This window comes from Falco biarmicus, chromosome 7 (genome assembly GCF_023638135.1).
Source record: "Falco biarmicus isolate bFalBia1 chromosome 7, bFalBia1.pri, whole genome shotgun sequence".
In the NCBI taxonomy this organism is placed as follows: domain Eukaryota; kingdom Metazoa; phylum Chordata; class Aves; order Falconiformes; family Falconidae; genus Falco; species Falco biarmicus.
In genome coordinates, this window is record NC_079294.1 from 42,883,885 (window position 1) to 42,900,681 (window position 16,797).

At 42.6% G+C, this 16,797-nt stretch overlaps 1 long non-coding RNA gene across 1 annotated transcript; it reads left to right on the forward strand.

The window, feature by feature from the left end:
* Positions 1 to 41: 41 nt before the first annotated feature.
* LOC130152025 (uncharacterized) lies at positions 42 to 14,664 on the forward strand. The gene is made up of 3 exons (XR_008822856.1): positions 42 to 413; positions 7,873 to 8,080; positions 14,146 to 14,664. It is a non-coding gene; the product is annotated as an uncharacterized LOC130152025 (long non-coding RNA).
* The last annotated feature ends 2,133 nt before the right edge of the window (positions 14,665 to 16,797 follow it).

Here is a 16,797-nt window from a genome sequence, read left to right on the forward strand (position 1 = left end):
TCCCGATCCCGCCCCCGCTGGCAGAGGGAACCAATCAGGACTTGGCATTGCGGGAGGCAGCGGGCGGCGTGCCTCGGCCTCGAGCGTGAGGCGCGGAGGCGGCCGCGGGCGGCGGCGAGGGGAGCGGCGGGTGAGGGGGGCGCTTCCTTCTCGCCGGCTGCAGCACGCTCACCGGCCCGGCCGCCCCCTGGCGAGCCCGTCCTTCTGGCTCAGGGTGAGCTGCTGCACCCCTCGCCTTGGCCACCCTGTCCGGCACCAGCACCCCCGCGGCCTGCGCCCGGCCGCCCCGGCCCTCCGCCTGCCCTGCTGTCCGGGGCGGCCCCAGGAGCCTGAATCTGGTGGTGTGCACGCGAGAGGGAACGGTGGTTTCAAGCAGAGGCCGTGAGAGGTCTGAGCCCCACCGGTGAGGCCGGGTAAGCGGCGGAGGCAGTCAGTTACCCGCAGGGACTGGAGCAGCCGGCCGCTCGGGGAGGCTTCTCCTGGGCCTGAGGGAAGGGCCTGTGCCTTACCCCAGCTCTCCGTGGTCAGGAGGAGGTTCCACACCCCCGCCGGCGTGGGGGTGCATGGCTTAAATTTCAGCAGGGCCAGAAAATTTGCAGTCAGGTGCTTTGACAGGCCACAGTTGCAGGGGTTTCCGTCCTGGAAATGCCATGAGAAACATGAGATTTGGTCACAGGTGCTCGCTGATGCTTGTGCCTGTCCAACTGGTGCTGATCTATGGCTTGCTAACACTCCAGTGTGTTCAGATCTTAAAATTAGGAGGTTAAACAAGTGATAAATGTGCTGCTTTGTGCCGTTTTTGAAAAGGGTGATCAGTATGACCCAAGCAACTAGTTAGCTTGATGGCTGTCCTAACCAAAATAGAGCATCTGAGCATCTGGAATTCAAATAATAAAAAGTTGAAACGAAGGAATGTAATCAAGTCTACACAGCATTGTATTAAAAGTAGCTATTGATACTGTTTTGAGGAGGTACTTGACTCAGACTTACTGCTGCTGCATGGTATCTTCATTAACATTGGGTGCATGCAGCGTCAATAAACCATGCAAATGGAATTTGCTGCCAGTTCTCAAGAAGAGTAAGTCTGTAGGAGAACTCAGCTGGAAGAGGTGGTGTCTAAACAGGTTCCGGTAGTAGGTTCTGTGTTGTCCTACATTCTTAGCAATGATCTGGAAGCAGATCTAAACCTGCTGCTGCAAAAATTCAGCTCCAGGATTAATAGAGTTGTAAATAGTGATGAAGGACGAGGCACTGATCAGAATGGTTGGTAGAAGCAGCCCATTCATACTCAGTGAATTTTAATCTAGCCAACTATAAAGTTGTCTATCTTAAGAACCAAGCGTGGAGACTGTAACTGGACAATAGAAGCTATAGCTTGGAAAAGTAATGACTTTGAGAAGGATTTAAGGGTCAGAATAAGTAAACAATCAGATAAGGGCTCTTCTGTAGGCTGCTGTGGCAGAAAAGGATTAATCAACGTGTAAAAAAAGGAATGTGTATTTTACATCTCATGTTTAGCCTCAGCAATGCCATCCACAGGATAATGCATGCAGTTCTGATTTTTGGATTTTAAGAAGCACATTGGAAAATATGAGAGAGCAAAAGAGTGAAGGAAAATGCTCCGATGGTTGTAGAAAATACATTACACTGGGAGATTTTAAGAGCTCAGGCTGTCAAAAGTTATCTAAAAGAAGATAGGGAGGTGACTTGATTGTGGTGTATAGGAACGTTCCTAGGGGGAAGTACAGGATATGAAAGGGCTCTTTAATCTACTTGAAGAAAGGCATAATAAGAAGTAATGGCCAGAGGCAAAAGCCAGACAAATTCAAATAGGAAATAAGACACGCATTTTTACATGGTTAACCACCAGAACACATTCCCAAGAGAAGCTGAGGATTTTCCATCGTTTTATGTCTTCCGATGAAAATTATATGTATTTCTGAAAATTATTTTTTAGCAGAGCAGAAGTTATGCTTTATTTTATTGGATGAATACAGGTTGAAGTCTGATGATCCGTGAGATGCATAGTGTCAGGTTAATCTAGTGGGACCATCATGGTTTAAATTTTAAATGCCAGAAGACATTCCGTTAATAACCATGAGCATTAGAATAAAATTATTGTTTTTGTCTTGAAATACCTATAAGCCATAAAAAAGCTGATCTAAATGAAGTTTTTGGTTGCAGAATATACTTGCTAAGACAATATCTAAAGGTTTTGGCCTTTTGCTTCCTAAATTTACACTCTTGGGATTACTTGGAAATATTTATCTGCATTTTCATTTAAATTTCTAAGGGAATAGATCCTTACAAGAAAATTCATTTGGTACATTCTGATTCTCTTGGCCTTGGGGCAGTTTTACATAATTGATGTTCACACTGTGAAATATTTCTTGGAGGTTTATTATCCAGAGTGCTCAGGTAACTGCACCAAATTAAGCCTGATAGATTTCCTATATTGTACATTACATATATTTGTATGTTGTGTGTGCTTGCATGTTACAATCTTAACCTCACTTAAGGCGTTATCATAATATAAACAATTATATTACCAGTGGCAGAGCTGCTATTACTGAAAAGGGATGAATGAAATATAAATAAGATTTCAGATCAGCAGCTTGGCAGAGAAATGTGAAAACACCACCCCTGAAAGGGTACATGATCAATTTTTCTGTCTCAAGAATGGAAAGTGTGCTGTCATTTCCCTGCCTTCTGAGAAACATGTGATGCTAATCCTGCAAGATACATGTGCTTCCTAATTTACATACTTCCCTGGCTCTTGAGCAGAAAAAGTAAAGAGAGGAGCTGAAAAACAAGCTGCCACCTTCTTTTGTGCATTTTCCCAGAGTCAAGCCACAAACAGTCTCCCCTTCAACACAGTACAAACTGAAATCTGTTAATTAACTTGATGCGGAGTTCTGGAATGAGATCTGAATAACTGTACAGGGGAAAAAAATTGCAGAGATTACAAAGGATAAAGCAAGACTTGTTTATGGTATGTACCTGGTAACTTGAAAAAGTAGAAAGTGTTTGTGTGTGTGGTTGAAACTTGTTTACCTTGACTTTGAACTTGGTGCAAAAATTACATGATATTAATACTAGAGTAGCTTTTGAATTACCTTTGTGCGTTGAAGTAAGTGACAACTGCAGTGGGCATTCCAAGAGGAGTGTAGAGTACACCCTCTAACAGAACTTTTCCAGAAAATGTGTTTTATTGTACTGTCTGCCATAGATGGCCCCAAAGCTGTTCGAAATACGTTGCAGCTTGCTGCAGAAGTGCTGTCTGAGCATGACACCCGCAACACAGGCATTTTCAAGGATGTCTGGCAAACCAGGGTGCTTGCAGCCGCATTCCCACAGACTGTACCTATTTGACAAGACAGCTGTGGGAATCGATGGCAAGTGAGGTGATCTGCCGTGATCACCCTGCCCAAGGGACAGGAGCAGAACCAGGAGCTGTTTTTTGAAGCAGAACATCTTGCTTGGCATCTGTTTGGGTCACCACTGGTTACTGCGTGTATTTAAGGTACTGGTTCTGCCTTGTAAATCTTCAAACAACTGGAGACCAATTTATCTGAGTCAACAGCAGCCAGTTGTTTTTCCCTCTGGCTCTGAAGGAGCAGGTGGCAGGACATTGTCCAGGACTGTGGGACTTGTCTTCTGTCATCATCTGAAATAGCTTGGATCTGGTCATCTTTTTGTGCAAAAGACGTCTGTTTGATAGCATTTTGTGAAGAGAATTAAAATTATTTCCTGGTGAATGAAGGATGGAAAGGAGTATCTGTAGAGGTCTGAATGGTTAGTTTGCTGTTGAAATAATCATTCCAATGCTGCTAGGGTTTTGTTATATTATTAATGATGTTAAAGTGCCTAGAGTTAGAGGAAGGCTTCATTTGAGATAATTTTGAATGCAAATGAATAAAACCTAGTGCTAATCATACTAGGTTTATCATTATTTTTTGAAGTAATTGGTGAGTTGAGTATCCAGATTTGAGAAGGCAAGAGTGTATTTATTGTAAGATTTCGTCTTGAAAAGTAGATGGGAGAATAAGGAAATGTATTTTACTTCCAATTAATACATATTACTCTAAGCAAAAATGAAAGAGTGCTTTAATTTGTTCGTGAGTATGAGCTATTGCAATAGCACAGTGCAGGAACACTGGGCAAGTGCTAATGTTCTGTTACAGCAGTGGGAGAAAGAACGTGCTGAAGGCTTTCTGACTTGCTTACGCTGTACTTGGACAGTGCTGGGTTCTGCACAGTACTTTCTTAGTGAACAATGTAAGATACTAAAATACAGCTTATCTCTGTACAAGTTACCGCTCATGAATTCCAGCTTTTTCAATAGAACTTAAAAGAACTTAGCTGTCTTTAGTAAAAGTGTATTTAATGAGCCAGTTGAGCACTTCTTTTAGGTAAGGTCTAACAGCTATGCTACTCTCCATGGGTTAAAAAAAGTTTGTGGTTTGGAAAGAATAAGGCTTGGATCTTGTCTCTTTTTGTTGGTACTCTGATTGCTGTGCTAAAAACTTTACCAACTGCAATATGAGCTCGATGACTTGCTGTAATCCCCTGATTTCAGTTTAGCCTGGTTATGGATTTATTTCTGCAGGATAATGTTCAAAGTTCCATACGGGAGTGCTTTTGTGGTTTTTGTTTGGTTTTCTAACCCTTTCCCTGTATTATTTACTTCTGTAAATTTGTTAAATTGTTCACAATTCATTAATTTATTAATATTAATATCAATAACATTATTAATAATAATAAAGGTATTAATACTAACACAAGTATTGAATTGCTGTAGCATTTGGTATGATAGGGGAAGGACACTGGGCGCCTCAGAAATCTGATCTGTTGGCAGACTAGCTAAACTGAAACACGAAGGCCCAAATAACACTCACTTGGCTATAGTCCCACGAGCAACAGAAGCAGAAAGTACAGGCTTTGTTTAAGTCGTGGGTAGTTTGCTTCAGAGTTACAGGCCTGGATTTTCCAGGGAATGGAATCAGGTGGCTTTGGTGTGTTGCTATTTTAGCACTGGGGGCCACAGGAGCACATGTTCTCATGTCACAAGATATACTTCTTATTATATTGCCACCTCATTTAGATGAGGGCCAAGTACGCTCATCGTTTCAGAATCTGCCCAGCTGTTTGGGTTGTTTTTTCTTTTTTCTCCACGTGTCTATATTGGCGCGTAATCTTGGAAAGGTGCAAAATTGTATTGACCAGGTTAATTGTATGCAGATGCAAAGTGTACAGTGTTGTGATTTGTTATAACAAAAAAGAATAAAAAAGTTGAAACTAAGTAATAAAAGTGACTGCAGTGATAGGATCTCCTCTGTAAAGTCATTTCAGGAATGCAATTATAGTCTTTTCATTCATCTATGAACTTAAATCTATGTCACCTGCCATTTCAAACATAATTCAGATAAAGGTAACATTATTTAAGGAGTGTTTCTATTGTGTTAAAAATGAGATTGTTCCATTTTTTACATTATTTTAAATTATTGTATGTCCTCATTTATAGCATGATTGTGTCTTACATTCATTAACTCCTCAGAACAGCTCTGTGAGGGACTGGAATGTATAGTTACCACCCCCTTCATTTCTCAACTGGGAAAGAGATACACATTTGATAGCAGTTTCATTATACTTCCATTTCTTCCATTTTCCCACGTTCCCGTAATTTTAATTTTCTAATTTTGTCATCTGTTGTCTATATGGTGAGAAAATGGAGGTATTTTTTTCCCCCTGTGGTGTCTATAGAGATTAACAAATCCTAAAGCAACAACAAATCCTTGGTCTTTTTGCCTCGTCATCCCAGGATTTGGAATTGAAAACAGTTACATTTAGGGAGGCAGGGGAGAGGATGGCTGCATTGTGGGTGGGTAGGGTTTGCTTGCTCTTTTTTCAGAAACAAGAAATCAAAGAGGAGGAAGAGGTTTAGATTCCCGCTTTTTCAAAAGCTTGGGTTAATGATGCCTAGTTGTGGGTGAAACCGATTTCTGGAAGGTATTTCTTCACTGTGGCTACTAGGGATTAAATCATAGGATGGCTTGTTTTTACTTGGAATAGCTGACTGTGCCTTCATTCCCATGCTCTCCTTTATTATCCACTCCATTTGTCTATGGAAGAGACAAGGCACTAACCCAAGGCATGCACCTGTTTGGGTACCATCACTGCATTATTTTATAGCTAAATATTGCTACTAGCAAGAAAGCAGAGGAGCGATATAGTAAAAAAAAAATAAAATGCCAAAACTTGCACATAGCTTTCATTAACCTAAAGCCCAGCATTAGAGGGTTCCTTCTTTCATACATTGTGAATTTTGGTGATTATACAATACTAGCAGCCATTTTATCACTGTAATTTCTGCAGATCCCTTAAAGATATTTGTCATTTAAGAAGGGAGTAAGTTCTTTCATGCTGACTTGCATCAACTGCAATTACTGCATTTTAGATCGAATTTTGTGTGCAAGAGTGGGAGTTACATCCATGTCTGCAAGCCAGCTGTGCTGCAGGGGCAGACAAGTACTGAGAACTCTTGGCAGCGGGAAGCTTCTTGTTGGAGCATGCTGAGAGCAGCTGCGGCAGAACCCACTCGTTGATGGGCCAGTTCAAAGCGCATATCCCCAGTCCAAGGATGAAAGCAAGCCTCTCCATGGGGCATTGCAGAGTTGGGAGGCACCCAGGACTCCGAGACAGGGTGATCACATCCTGACAGTTACAGCTTCACAGAAAATAAGTGCCTTTTCAAGAGGCTAGACCCATTTTGATTACTCAAACTCATCAAAGGGTTGCACCCCACACTACACTAATGGGAAGGAAATCATGGGAGTCAACCTGAATAGCAGGAGCAGAGAGTTTACCACATGATGTCCTAGGACATGAAAGGTAGGAGAAAGGTAGCATGTTCAAATCCTACCATCAGGTTCAAATGTTCATTTGCAGGAAACTAGGCAAGACCATGTATGTGCCATATAAATGACTAGGGAAGACAGATTTGATAGGATGAGAGACTTAGGATACGAAGTATAAGATACACAGCAGATGGGAATTTGCCTTTGCATGCACAGACGCATGTTTTAATCAGTTCTGGACTTTTTTTCTTAGAAAACCACAGTGCCAAGATTATGAAATGGAGCTGATTCATCCTCAAGGGTGTGTCAAGTTGCTTGCCATTAGAGTAGGAGGAGTGAAAGCTTCCCTGGGGTTCTTTCTGATAACATTTGTTAATTTTCTATTCAGAGGTGGAAAAGAAGCCACAATTGGAGGAATATGTTCCTAATTCATACTAATTATGAATTCTCTTGGGTTTCAGGAGCACCATTTGTAACCATGGCTGTTACTACAAATGAGGTCATCCACATTTGAATGAAGATCTGATCTGCAGCCAATAAAAAAAATATGTGTGTGTATATTAAGCACTGTAGTATTTTCGTTTTAACTCCTACCCTTCAAACTACAATCTAGAGAGCAAAATTAAGCCCTTATGCTCCTTCTGCAATCCATCAGAAAAGGCAGATCCCTTGCCAGACAGACCGGAAAGTCTACAGGCTGATGAGAGAGCTGTTTGGAGTAGGCTGATAACAAACCAAATGTGAGGACAGCTCTGAAATTCCATCCCACACCTCACACGGAACTAGAAGAGAGATACCTTGAATTATGTGTGATACAGGATCTACCGGTGGTAGTCAGTCATGAGTATTTTTATAAATAATTGGGTAGATCTCACTTTGTTGCAGGATAGGAGGCCTGCTTTTGATGTAAATGCCTAGTGGTCAGAGCTCTTGGCTGGGAAGAACCTTTCTAAGCCCTTTTAACAATGTGATAGCCAATATTCATTTACTCTCGCTATGGTGCTGTTTGTTGCAGGTCAATTGAGAATATCCACAACATCACCAAGAGCCTTCTCCTTCCAATCTGCTGAAGATGCCAATGAGCCACCTCCCTCAGTCTTCTGTCTTCGGGATGTTACGTGATCCCAGTCGTGGGGAGGTTCTCAGGAAAAGGCCAGGTGTGCTCAACACATGTGATGGTACTGGGAACAACTTGCTTGCCTTACCGCTGCACCCTGTTCCAGGTAATGCAGCCCATGCATCCCAGGGCAATTCAGAACCTGTATGACAAGTATTTTGAATGTAACCGGTAGTTCTGCAGGCTCTCACTCTCAGGATAGCATGAACATTGCTGCTTTTCTTAATTACACAAAAAGTGCTCAGAATTATGTGGGTGTACGTGATATTTCCTCAAATGTAAATTAACCCTTAAAGTATCATCATGAAGTAACTAATTAAAATTTTAGGAGTGATGAGTTAAAATACATGGGATTGCTCTCAGACATCCAAGTCCTTAAAAAGGTGCATTGTCCCAATGGATAAGTTCTACAGTATTTACTTTGGGCACCAGAAATGGAACTTATATGGATTCATTTGGCCAAGTTCAAGAAAACTACCTGTCATCTCCTGCTGTGGCAGCTGTCTGACCCTAGAGGCATGCAAAAATTCCTACCACCTACGCATTTGTCCTGGCAGTTCCCTAGTTCACTAAACTGGAATGCCCATGACTGCACAGGTGGCAGTGACAGGTAGGGCCAGGCTCTTGGCTGAATCCTGCCATGGATCAGGAGCACAGCAAACACGTGTCTATATTCCACCTGAATTCCTGGAGAAGCCTACTCTGCTATGCGTGCTCAGAGTCTCGTAGTGCTGAGTCCACAGAGAAACCACAGGCTTCTGTGAAAAGGATGAGGGAAGGGAAGCACCAGAGCTTCTCCTTCCCATAGCAGCTTAGTAAACATAGTCAACTAGGGAGTGGGAAATCTAAATTCAGTTTCACCTTGGCCTGATGGGATGCAACCCATTCGTGACTCAGAAGGCTGCTAGTCACTAGCTTATTGCTTAATCCATGGCATTGCATCTTCTGTCCCTCCTCTTGAATTTAGACTGTTGGCTGTAAAATACAGAGGGCTAGAAAAAGATCTAGCAAGAGAGTGCATGTGATTGGGATGTAGGAGATCTGCATTTGATGGAGCTTAACCGTTTTGGCTGAAAAGGGAGCATAGGTGATCTGAATCAACAGGTATTGGGAGTTGCAGTACTTGTATTGGAGGCCCCCTGAGTCCTGCCCTTGGAGTTCGGTGAGATTAGTCATGCAACAAAAGCAGCTGTAGATTTGGAGTCAGGATATGTAAATGGTAGAAGTTGGTCAAGAATGCAAGACTGCTGATTCACAGAGCTATGGTGCAACTGCGCTCAAAGCGTAACTTTAGGATCCAGGAGCTCTTCGTTAGTTTGACTGTACGTTTTCTAACAGCACCCTCATGATCTGCTGTGCCTGCTGAAAGGCAAGCAATATAATATGATGTATAGTAAAAGAAGCATTTTTTAAAGAAGTTACTAATTTTGGAGGAAGTGGGAGGCTGCATATCTTTTGGATCACTGTATTTCAAAAAAAAAAAAAGAAACTAAACAGGACTGGAAGAACTTGCAATGTAGGTTCATCAGTTAAGAGCCTGAGTGTTCTAAGGACTGTTTAGTTTTGCACCTTTATTGTGTAGAAATTACATACTGCTGATGAAGGGGCTTTTACAACCAGCTTAGCCAGACAACAAAGGAAGACAAAACACTATTCATGAGGGGGCTGGAGTTGTCATGCTCACTTCATCTTAAATTTTGCAGGTTTTTTGGCTAATCAGATCATTTTCTCCTTGTTTCTTGTAGGTTGAAAATGCGTACTTTCTGTAATGTGGTTTTGCCTTATGACTGTCCTGCTTTCCATCTCTGTATATGTAGATATAAATGTATATATATGTCTGTACACCTCTTTTAATATGCTTTGTTATCATTAGCTCTGTCTGCTTTCTCTCCTGTATTTGTTTGGTTGATACTTAACCCATGTGTGCAGTCAGAACTCTTAAAACTCTTTTTGGTTTTGTGTACTTATTGTGTCTGACAGAGCTTCTGCAGCCACAAACTGTACAACCACTTCTGTCCTACTCTTTAATCCTACCAGCACTGTTGGGAGTGCTCACACATCTGGTCATATGGTAGTATCAGGGCCATATTACTACATTTCACCATATTTTCCTCACCCTTTAAGTGCCAGCTGAAGAAAAGCACTGGCAGAGTCTTCCTAAGAATGAGAATAACAAGGGTAAAATTGGATTTGTTCTGGGGGAAATAAAAATCCTGACAGAATCACTCCCTTAGTAGAGTCATTTCTTTGTGGGATATGGCTTGTAAGTCCTACCTAGGGCAGGACTTCCCCGTGTTTTTCCTGGTGAGCTTGGACTTCATTAAGAAACTGGAGACACAAAAGTCAGAGTGATGCGGTTGCTTGAAGACATATCCTTGGATGAGTATGAAAATAATTAACCAATGTCGTTTACACAAGCACAATCATAAACGAAACCTAACTGAAATGTTAAAGCTTCATAGATAGAATCGCAGATTTCTGCATATTGTCCAGTATGTAAATGGAGCTTACCCTTCCTGCTCTAGAGAAAGTTCCAGCCTCTGAGTCCGCAAGATTTGGTGTTCACGCTAGTAGCAGCTTACTCTGTGTTGTGTCCAAAGAATAACGGAGAGAGCAAGACAAACACAGTTTAGCAATGACTTACAGCCCTATTTCACGTATAGATTTAATAAAAACACCTTCTTAGCTCAACAAAATCACTGCCCTCCAACAAAACCCTCACAAAAAAAGGCATCTAAATGGTGCAAGAGACTGTTCATCATGGTGCTATTGCATGTCACGTTCAGTGAAATCCTGGCAAATTTCACCCAAGTGGCAGACCCTACTGTTTAACTAAATGACTACTGCCTGCAAGACTTTTAGTGAAGGTGCAGTAGTTTTTATCTGTAACTTAACAAGCCGGTTTGATCTTTGAAACGAGTGCTTGGAAAAGCCAGGTGTTAGGCTCTCTTAATGTGAGCTGGGTGTTTGTTGGGGTGCATACTTGCAGCACCCTAACAGGCTGAGCAGAGCAGCCCTGGTGATAGCAGCCCAAGGATGGTGGGGCAAAGCCACAGCGAGGAGGTAGGGCCACAGTGAAACCAGGAAGGCAAGTCAAGGAGGCAAGGGCAGGGTCAGGTCCAAGGTCAGGCATAGCCCAGCCTGGAGGAGACTTCTCATAGCTCTTTTCCCTGCAGGCTTGTTCCAGGTTATAGAGCTGGTCCTGAACATGGACGCCAAATCCCTCAGAACAGTGGAAAGAGGTTACAGAGTGTATTGGTGCATGAAGGATCCTGACAGTCTGAAAACTAAAATGCAGTTGTATTTGTTAGGACATGCAAAATACTTGGAAAAAAACCTGAAACCAGTGTAAATCACAAATCTGAAACTCAGATCAGATTCTCTGTAAGGCTGCCTAAGTTTTATGATCTGTATCACTGAACCTGAGCCATGTGTTCAACAAATCTGGCTTGATTTATGTATTTTGGCTTAAATGGTTCAAAAACCTGAAATTTGAAAAGTTTGTATAAATAGTAATTTATAGCCTTGTGGCTTCAGCTGCTTTGTTGACCACATACAGTTACTAATATAAATACTCATTTCATGCAGAGATGGAGGAAGCCTGTATGCATGAATCTGGGTGGCACTTAAATAGTTAGAAAGTTCTGTCTTTTACTTTAAGGGTTATTTCTTACAGGGCAGTCTGTGTAGGTTCTCGGTATAAAATGATCTCCGAATTAAAGCAGCCACACTATATTCCCAAATGCATAATTACAAAAAAATACCTCTTTGTAGTACCTCACCATGAGATGTTTAATTTCTAGTGACGACTCTGACCAGTGCTCTGATTCTGCAAGGACTTTTCTTTATGCATCATGCTCACGCATCCCTTTGGAGTCATGGAGCTTGCACGTGGTTCAGTGCTGAAAGCTGAACATGTCTGTATCCTGGCAAGGACATAAAATGTTTGAAATGAGTTTTGAGAAGCCTGTGGGACACTGCTAATAGAATTAAAATGCAGCTTCCTTTCTTAGTGTTGAAATACTCTCAGTAAAGGCAATAAATAGATTGAAATGTAAAGAAATTATTTAGGTCAAGGTTGATAGTTGCTTAATGGGCCTTCAGGGCTCTCTTAACTCCAAATAAAGTCAAGCCAAGTCCGAAGTCTTTAGCAGCTCTGCAAGCTATTATGTTGTTAGCAGGCATAAACCTTATCTAGTTCTTTTTCCTCTCTGTGATTCTGTACCAATAACAGGGAAATAAGGACACTGATTTCCTTTGTAGATAGCGGGTGAAAAGCACTAGAAAAGCTGTTATCAATGAATACCTGCATTTATGAATAATTTCCACTTAGCCTTTCAGATGCAGGAACCTTGGCACCCACATAGAAAAATATAATTGCATTGAATCCACTTATGTTTCCTTACTGCGAACAATTAAAATATGAGGTGTAAGCTGCCAGCACAGTCCTTGATAAAACAAAATTGATGCTTTGCAAAAGCTGTTTTCATACTTCTCCCCATATGGTCTAACCACACTCAGGGGAAAATCATTGAGAATATAGGATTATAACAATGTTTGTTTGTTTGTTGTGCTGGAAAATTGATGTCAGTCCTATACACGTCCTCTAACTATACCAAAACGTTAAAAACCATCACACCACAGCATGCATATTTCCCATGTTTAGCATAGAAGTATTTCACAAAGGCATAAAACCAAAGAGCATAATCCTGAAGATGGCAGGAGAGAAGCTTTCAAGAGGGATATCTAACAGAAATACTGACCCTACAGAAAGCATATCGAATCTTACCCTGACCAAGAGCCACAGCCTCCATAGTGGGTATCTCCAAGGGCTGGGAGAAGGGCAGGGCCCTCGTGGGCAGGAGGTGGCCCTGGCTTCTGAGGCTGGGCAAGGCCGGGAGAGGTGTCCAGCTGCCTCCCACAGCAGCCCCAGGCTGTCACTTTGACATACCCATCTGGGTGATGCTTCCTCTGCCGGGGCTTGTACGCGCTGGCAGCCATCGTACTGAAATCCCTTTGTGCATGCAGACCTGCAGCAGGTCAGGAAACAGCCCTGGCACCAAGACCCCCCCTCGCATTGCTCCTGTGCTGCAGCCATCTGCTCTGGCTTGTGGGCACAGCGAGGTAAGAAGAGATGGTAGAAATTTGTAGAGGCGACCGTTTAAAAGCCATGCAGGGCTGGGATCAGAGCTTGCTTCCACAAGGACTCTTCAGGCATGTGAATAAAGCTGCACAAGGTGGAGAGGGAAAAAGAGCATTTCACCTGCAATTCTTTTGTGTAAAGAGCAGAGCTGACAGAGGAGTACGAAGTTTCATTAAAAAAAGAAGCGCAGGACAAAATGTATGGAGTGTTGGCACAAGGAGGGGAGGCTGCAAAATGCGCAGCTAAAAGAAGCCAGGGAAAAGACATGGAACTGTTTTTTGATTGCTGTCTGGGGAAAGATTACACAGAGATTAAGGGAAGTGCATGTTTGCAGAGATAATACAGCTTGAGGGACAGCCAAGAGGTTGGAGGTTGTCCTGAGCTTTACCAGCCGTCCAGTGCCATTCAACTGGTGAAGCTGCATAGTGCAGCTCTCCTTGGGAGCGAAATACTGCCGGCACCGACTGGCAGGGCTTTACATTCATGCTGTGCAGGTGCTTTAAACTTTGCTGGGCCAAAGCAAAGGCACAGATTATGATGGACTTGAGCATGACAAATCGAAACGTTTCTTGTTTTGATTAGGATTCTTGTAACTTAAAGATCAGCCTAGACATGCACCTGCATAGTGCACTGCAGGTAGGTCTGAGTATTCCGGTGTGGCACGCACTGAGATACTGCAGACAGCTCTTGCCCGTGCTCCATGCCCACCAAAAGCTGTGTGCCTGCATTCATGCAGTGCTGAGCCACAGCAGAAAAGCCCCCTGGGAGTAGAATATATTGACTGTGAATCAGCACCAGGCTAATATAATAACATTTTAGTTGGCTGCTCAGGCAGAGCTCGCGTGGGTCTGAGGGGATTATGCCATGGCCAGTTATGCTATATAAACGCTGCTGGAAAGGTACTTGTGTAATGAAAAAAGGCATCACATATTCCTAATGGCTTTATTTATTCAGCTATATTACTACTCCATTTTACTGAGCACCAGTTTACTCCAATAAATTTAACTATTATCCTCCTCTTCCCTCAGAAATCTGCTGTTAGCCCAGGGGCTCTGGGAAAACTGTGTATCGAAAACCAGTTGGTGTAAAAAGCTGGCTGCTACTATCAGGGCAGAGACTTGGATCGAAACAGGGCGAACTGGCACATGGCAACCAAGAGTGAGTAGTTCTGCATCCACGCAGAGCAGCTTCCAGTGCATTTTTCTCAGCCTCTTGCCAGTCTGGGTCCAGCTTTGCTGATTATGTGGAGGTGGGAACTGGCTTTTACACAGGTAATCGAGTCCAGACGCTGCTCTCTGCCATTTGCGAAAGCAGGAGCTTTCTCCAGCCTTTTCATCAGCAGCTGGCTTTCCTCTTTGAAGTCTCACCTGATGTGTGTAAAACTAGTTGCAGGATTAGCCTCCTAAAATTTGCTTGTCAATCCCATGTGTGTCACTGTTCAGCCTGAAAGAGCTGTTGATGCAGCTTTTCATACCACTGAAGGGTGCTCGTCAGGAGAGAGCTCCATGGTTTCTCTCCAGTGAATATATGGCCATTTCTGTAATAGAAAACAAGAGTTAAATGTGTGAAAAGAAAAAAATGTCTGAAATAAATGAAAAATGCAAATTCCTGAGTTTCTCTGCCGGATTTGTAATATCTCTTAGGTCTGTCTCTGCCCAACTCAGCTGTGTTGTGCTTCCAGTAAAGTACTTGATACTCAATAGTGCCAAACTTAAAGAAAAACTAATGGGGGAGGTATTTATGTTTTTTTAACACAGCTGTGGATTTGTGACCCTCCTCCTTCCCCCTCATACTGTTCTGTACTCAAATGAGCCCCTCAGAGCTGTTATTTTTGGAGAGAGTTTGAGACATTGAGTGTTACCTGAAAAAAAATACTACCAGTAACCAGGTAGTTGAAGCGTTTCGGTGTGAGTAAAGATCTGTAGTTAAAAAGTTGAAGGTAAATTAAAAATGGGAGTAAAATATCTGAAAAGGCAAACCTGGATTTACTCTTCCTGAGAATATGTTGAGACAGTGCATTTCATTAAATAGTACGCATCCTGTTTCTGTGTTACTAATAGGTTTATTCTGATGAATTACAAAAATGTCTATCATAAAATTAGACGCATGCACTACTCTGCAAAGTTTCATAGCTGTACAAAAATGTATCTGAGCAGATACCTATGCTACTCAAAATCTAGCAGTAAGCTAGCTAGCTGTAACCAACTTGAAACAAAACATCAGAAAGACAGACAAGGGCTCAGTAAAGATTACATTGTGAAAGTATGGGATATTTAAGAGTTCATCTGCTGAAGGATGACTTAGCCGCCTCTCTTTTCCACCCGTTTGATTGTTGCGCTTAGGAGCAGATTCCTTGTACTTGTAGTGACTTTGAAGAAAGATACAAACTACGGGGTGGAAAAGCCACCTAGTGGTATACAGAGAAATGGTGCCAAGCAGGAGCAGGCACCTCTGAATTCCAAGGAAAGATTTGTTCTCCTACAGGGCCACGGTGCTGTGGCATGCTATAAAGGTGTTTTGTTATTACTCGTGGGAGTCTGGTATGTGTAGTACACACAAGCAGGAAACCCACAAACTTACTGAATAAATTTGTCAGAGGACAGTACCATGAAACTTTATGTTGGATCATTGCCTGTTTTATATATGCTGTGTAAACAACAAAATCTCATTTAGAGCTATTTCAGAGAATTAAAAGAGGGTGAATGAGTTTGCCCCGTTTTTCTTCCCACCTGTCCAAATAAATGCAGGAGTTACTGTTAAGTACAGCTGGCCAGAGCCCAGGAAGAGAAGAAAGCACATAAAGCATCTGTACTATTTGTTTTAATCTTCATTATGTCATGGCTTTAAAGCACAATAACATTTGCAGAGCTAGGGAAGGGCACTGGTTAGCTGTAGCTCTGTTCAGGGTCCCACTGGTTACTTTTTTTGAGGATAATTTCTATGTCTGTTGAAAAGAAATGGGAAAGGCATCCAATTTGGGAAAACAAATATTAACCCTTCTAGCAAAAAGCTGCTGGGTGAGGCAGATCAGGACCATGTATGATTGATGTGTGAAAGTCTGCCTCTTTGGAAAGGCTGAGAGGAGCTGGCAAACGGTTATAACAGCTCCGTTCCTTCAGGACCCTTCACCTCAGTGCAAGCAGTGGAGAGCTGTTGCAAGAATGGAGGCCTATCTCCTTTCAGCACATCAATGATTAAACCTGAGCCTTTGTAAAGAGTAATGACATAGGTGGCGTGTTCTTATGTAAAGAGTCAAAATGCAAAGTTACAACCCACATGCTGGAGGCCTGGGTTTTATAACGTCAGGGTCTTTGCAGCTTTGCCCTCAAACGATAGTGATTTCTCATTGTCACATTCATCTGTGAACACACAGATCAGGGAGTTTTGCAAACAGAGGGATTAGCTCATGCACATATGCAGATGGCCACATCACACAGTCAGACCTTACAGGATTCCTTAGCCTGTGCTGGTTGATGAGTGGTGACAGAGGGAGGGAGAAGGGGGCACCATGCCAAGCTGTGGCTAGAAATTGTGGGACTGTGTAAGCAAACACACCTTATTGCAGGCCACCTGTGAGACGTGCAGCCAGCTCCGGGAATTAAGCAGCCCTAGTCACGGCCTCCCTCTAATGTAAGGAGCGAGATATGTGTAAGGCAGAGATATATGAATGAAAGAGGCTG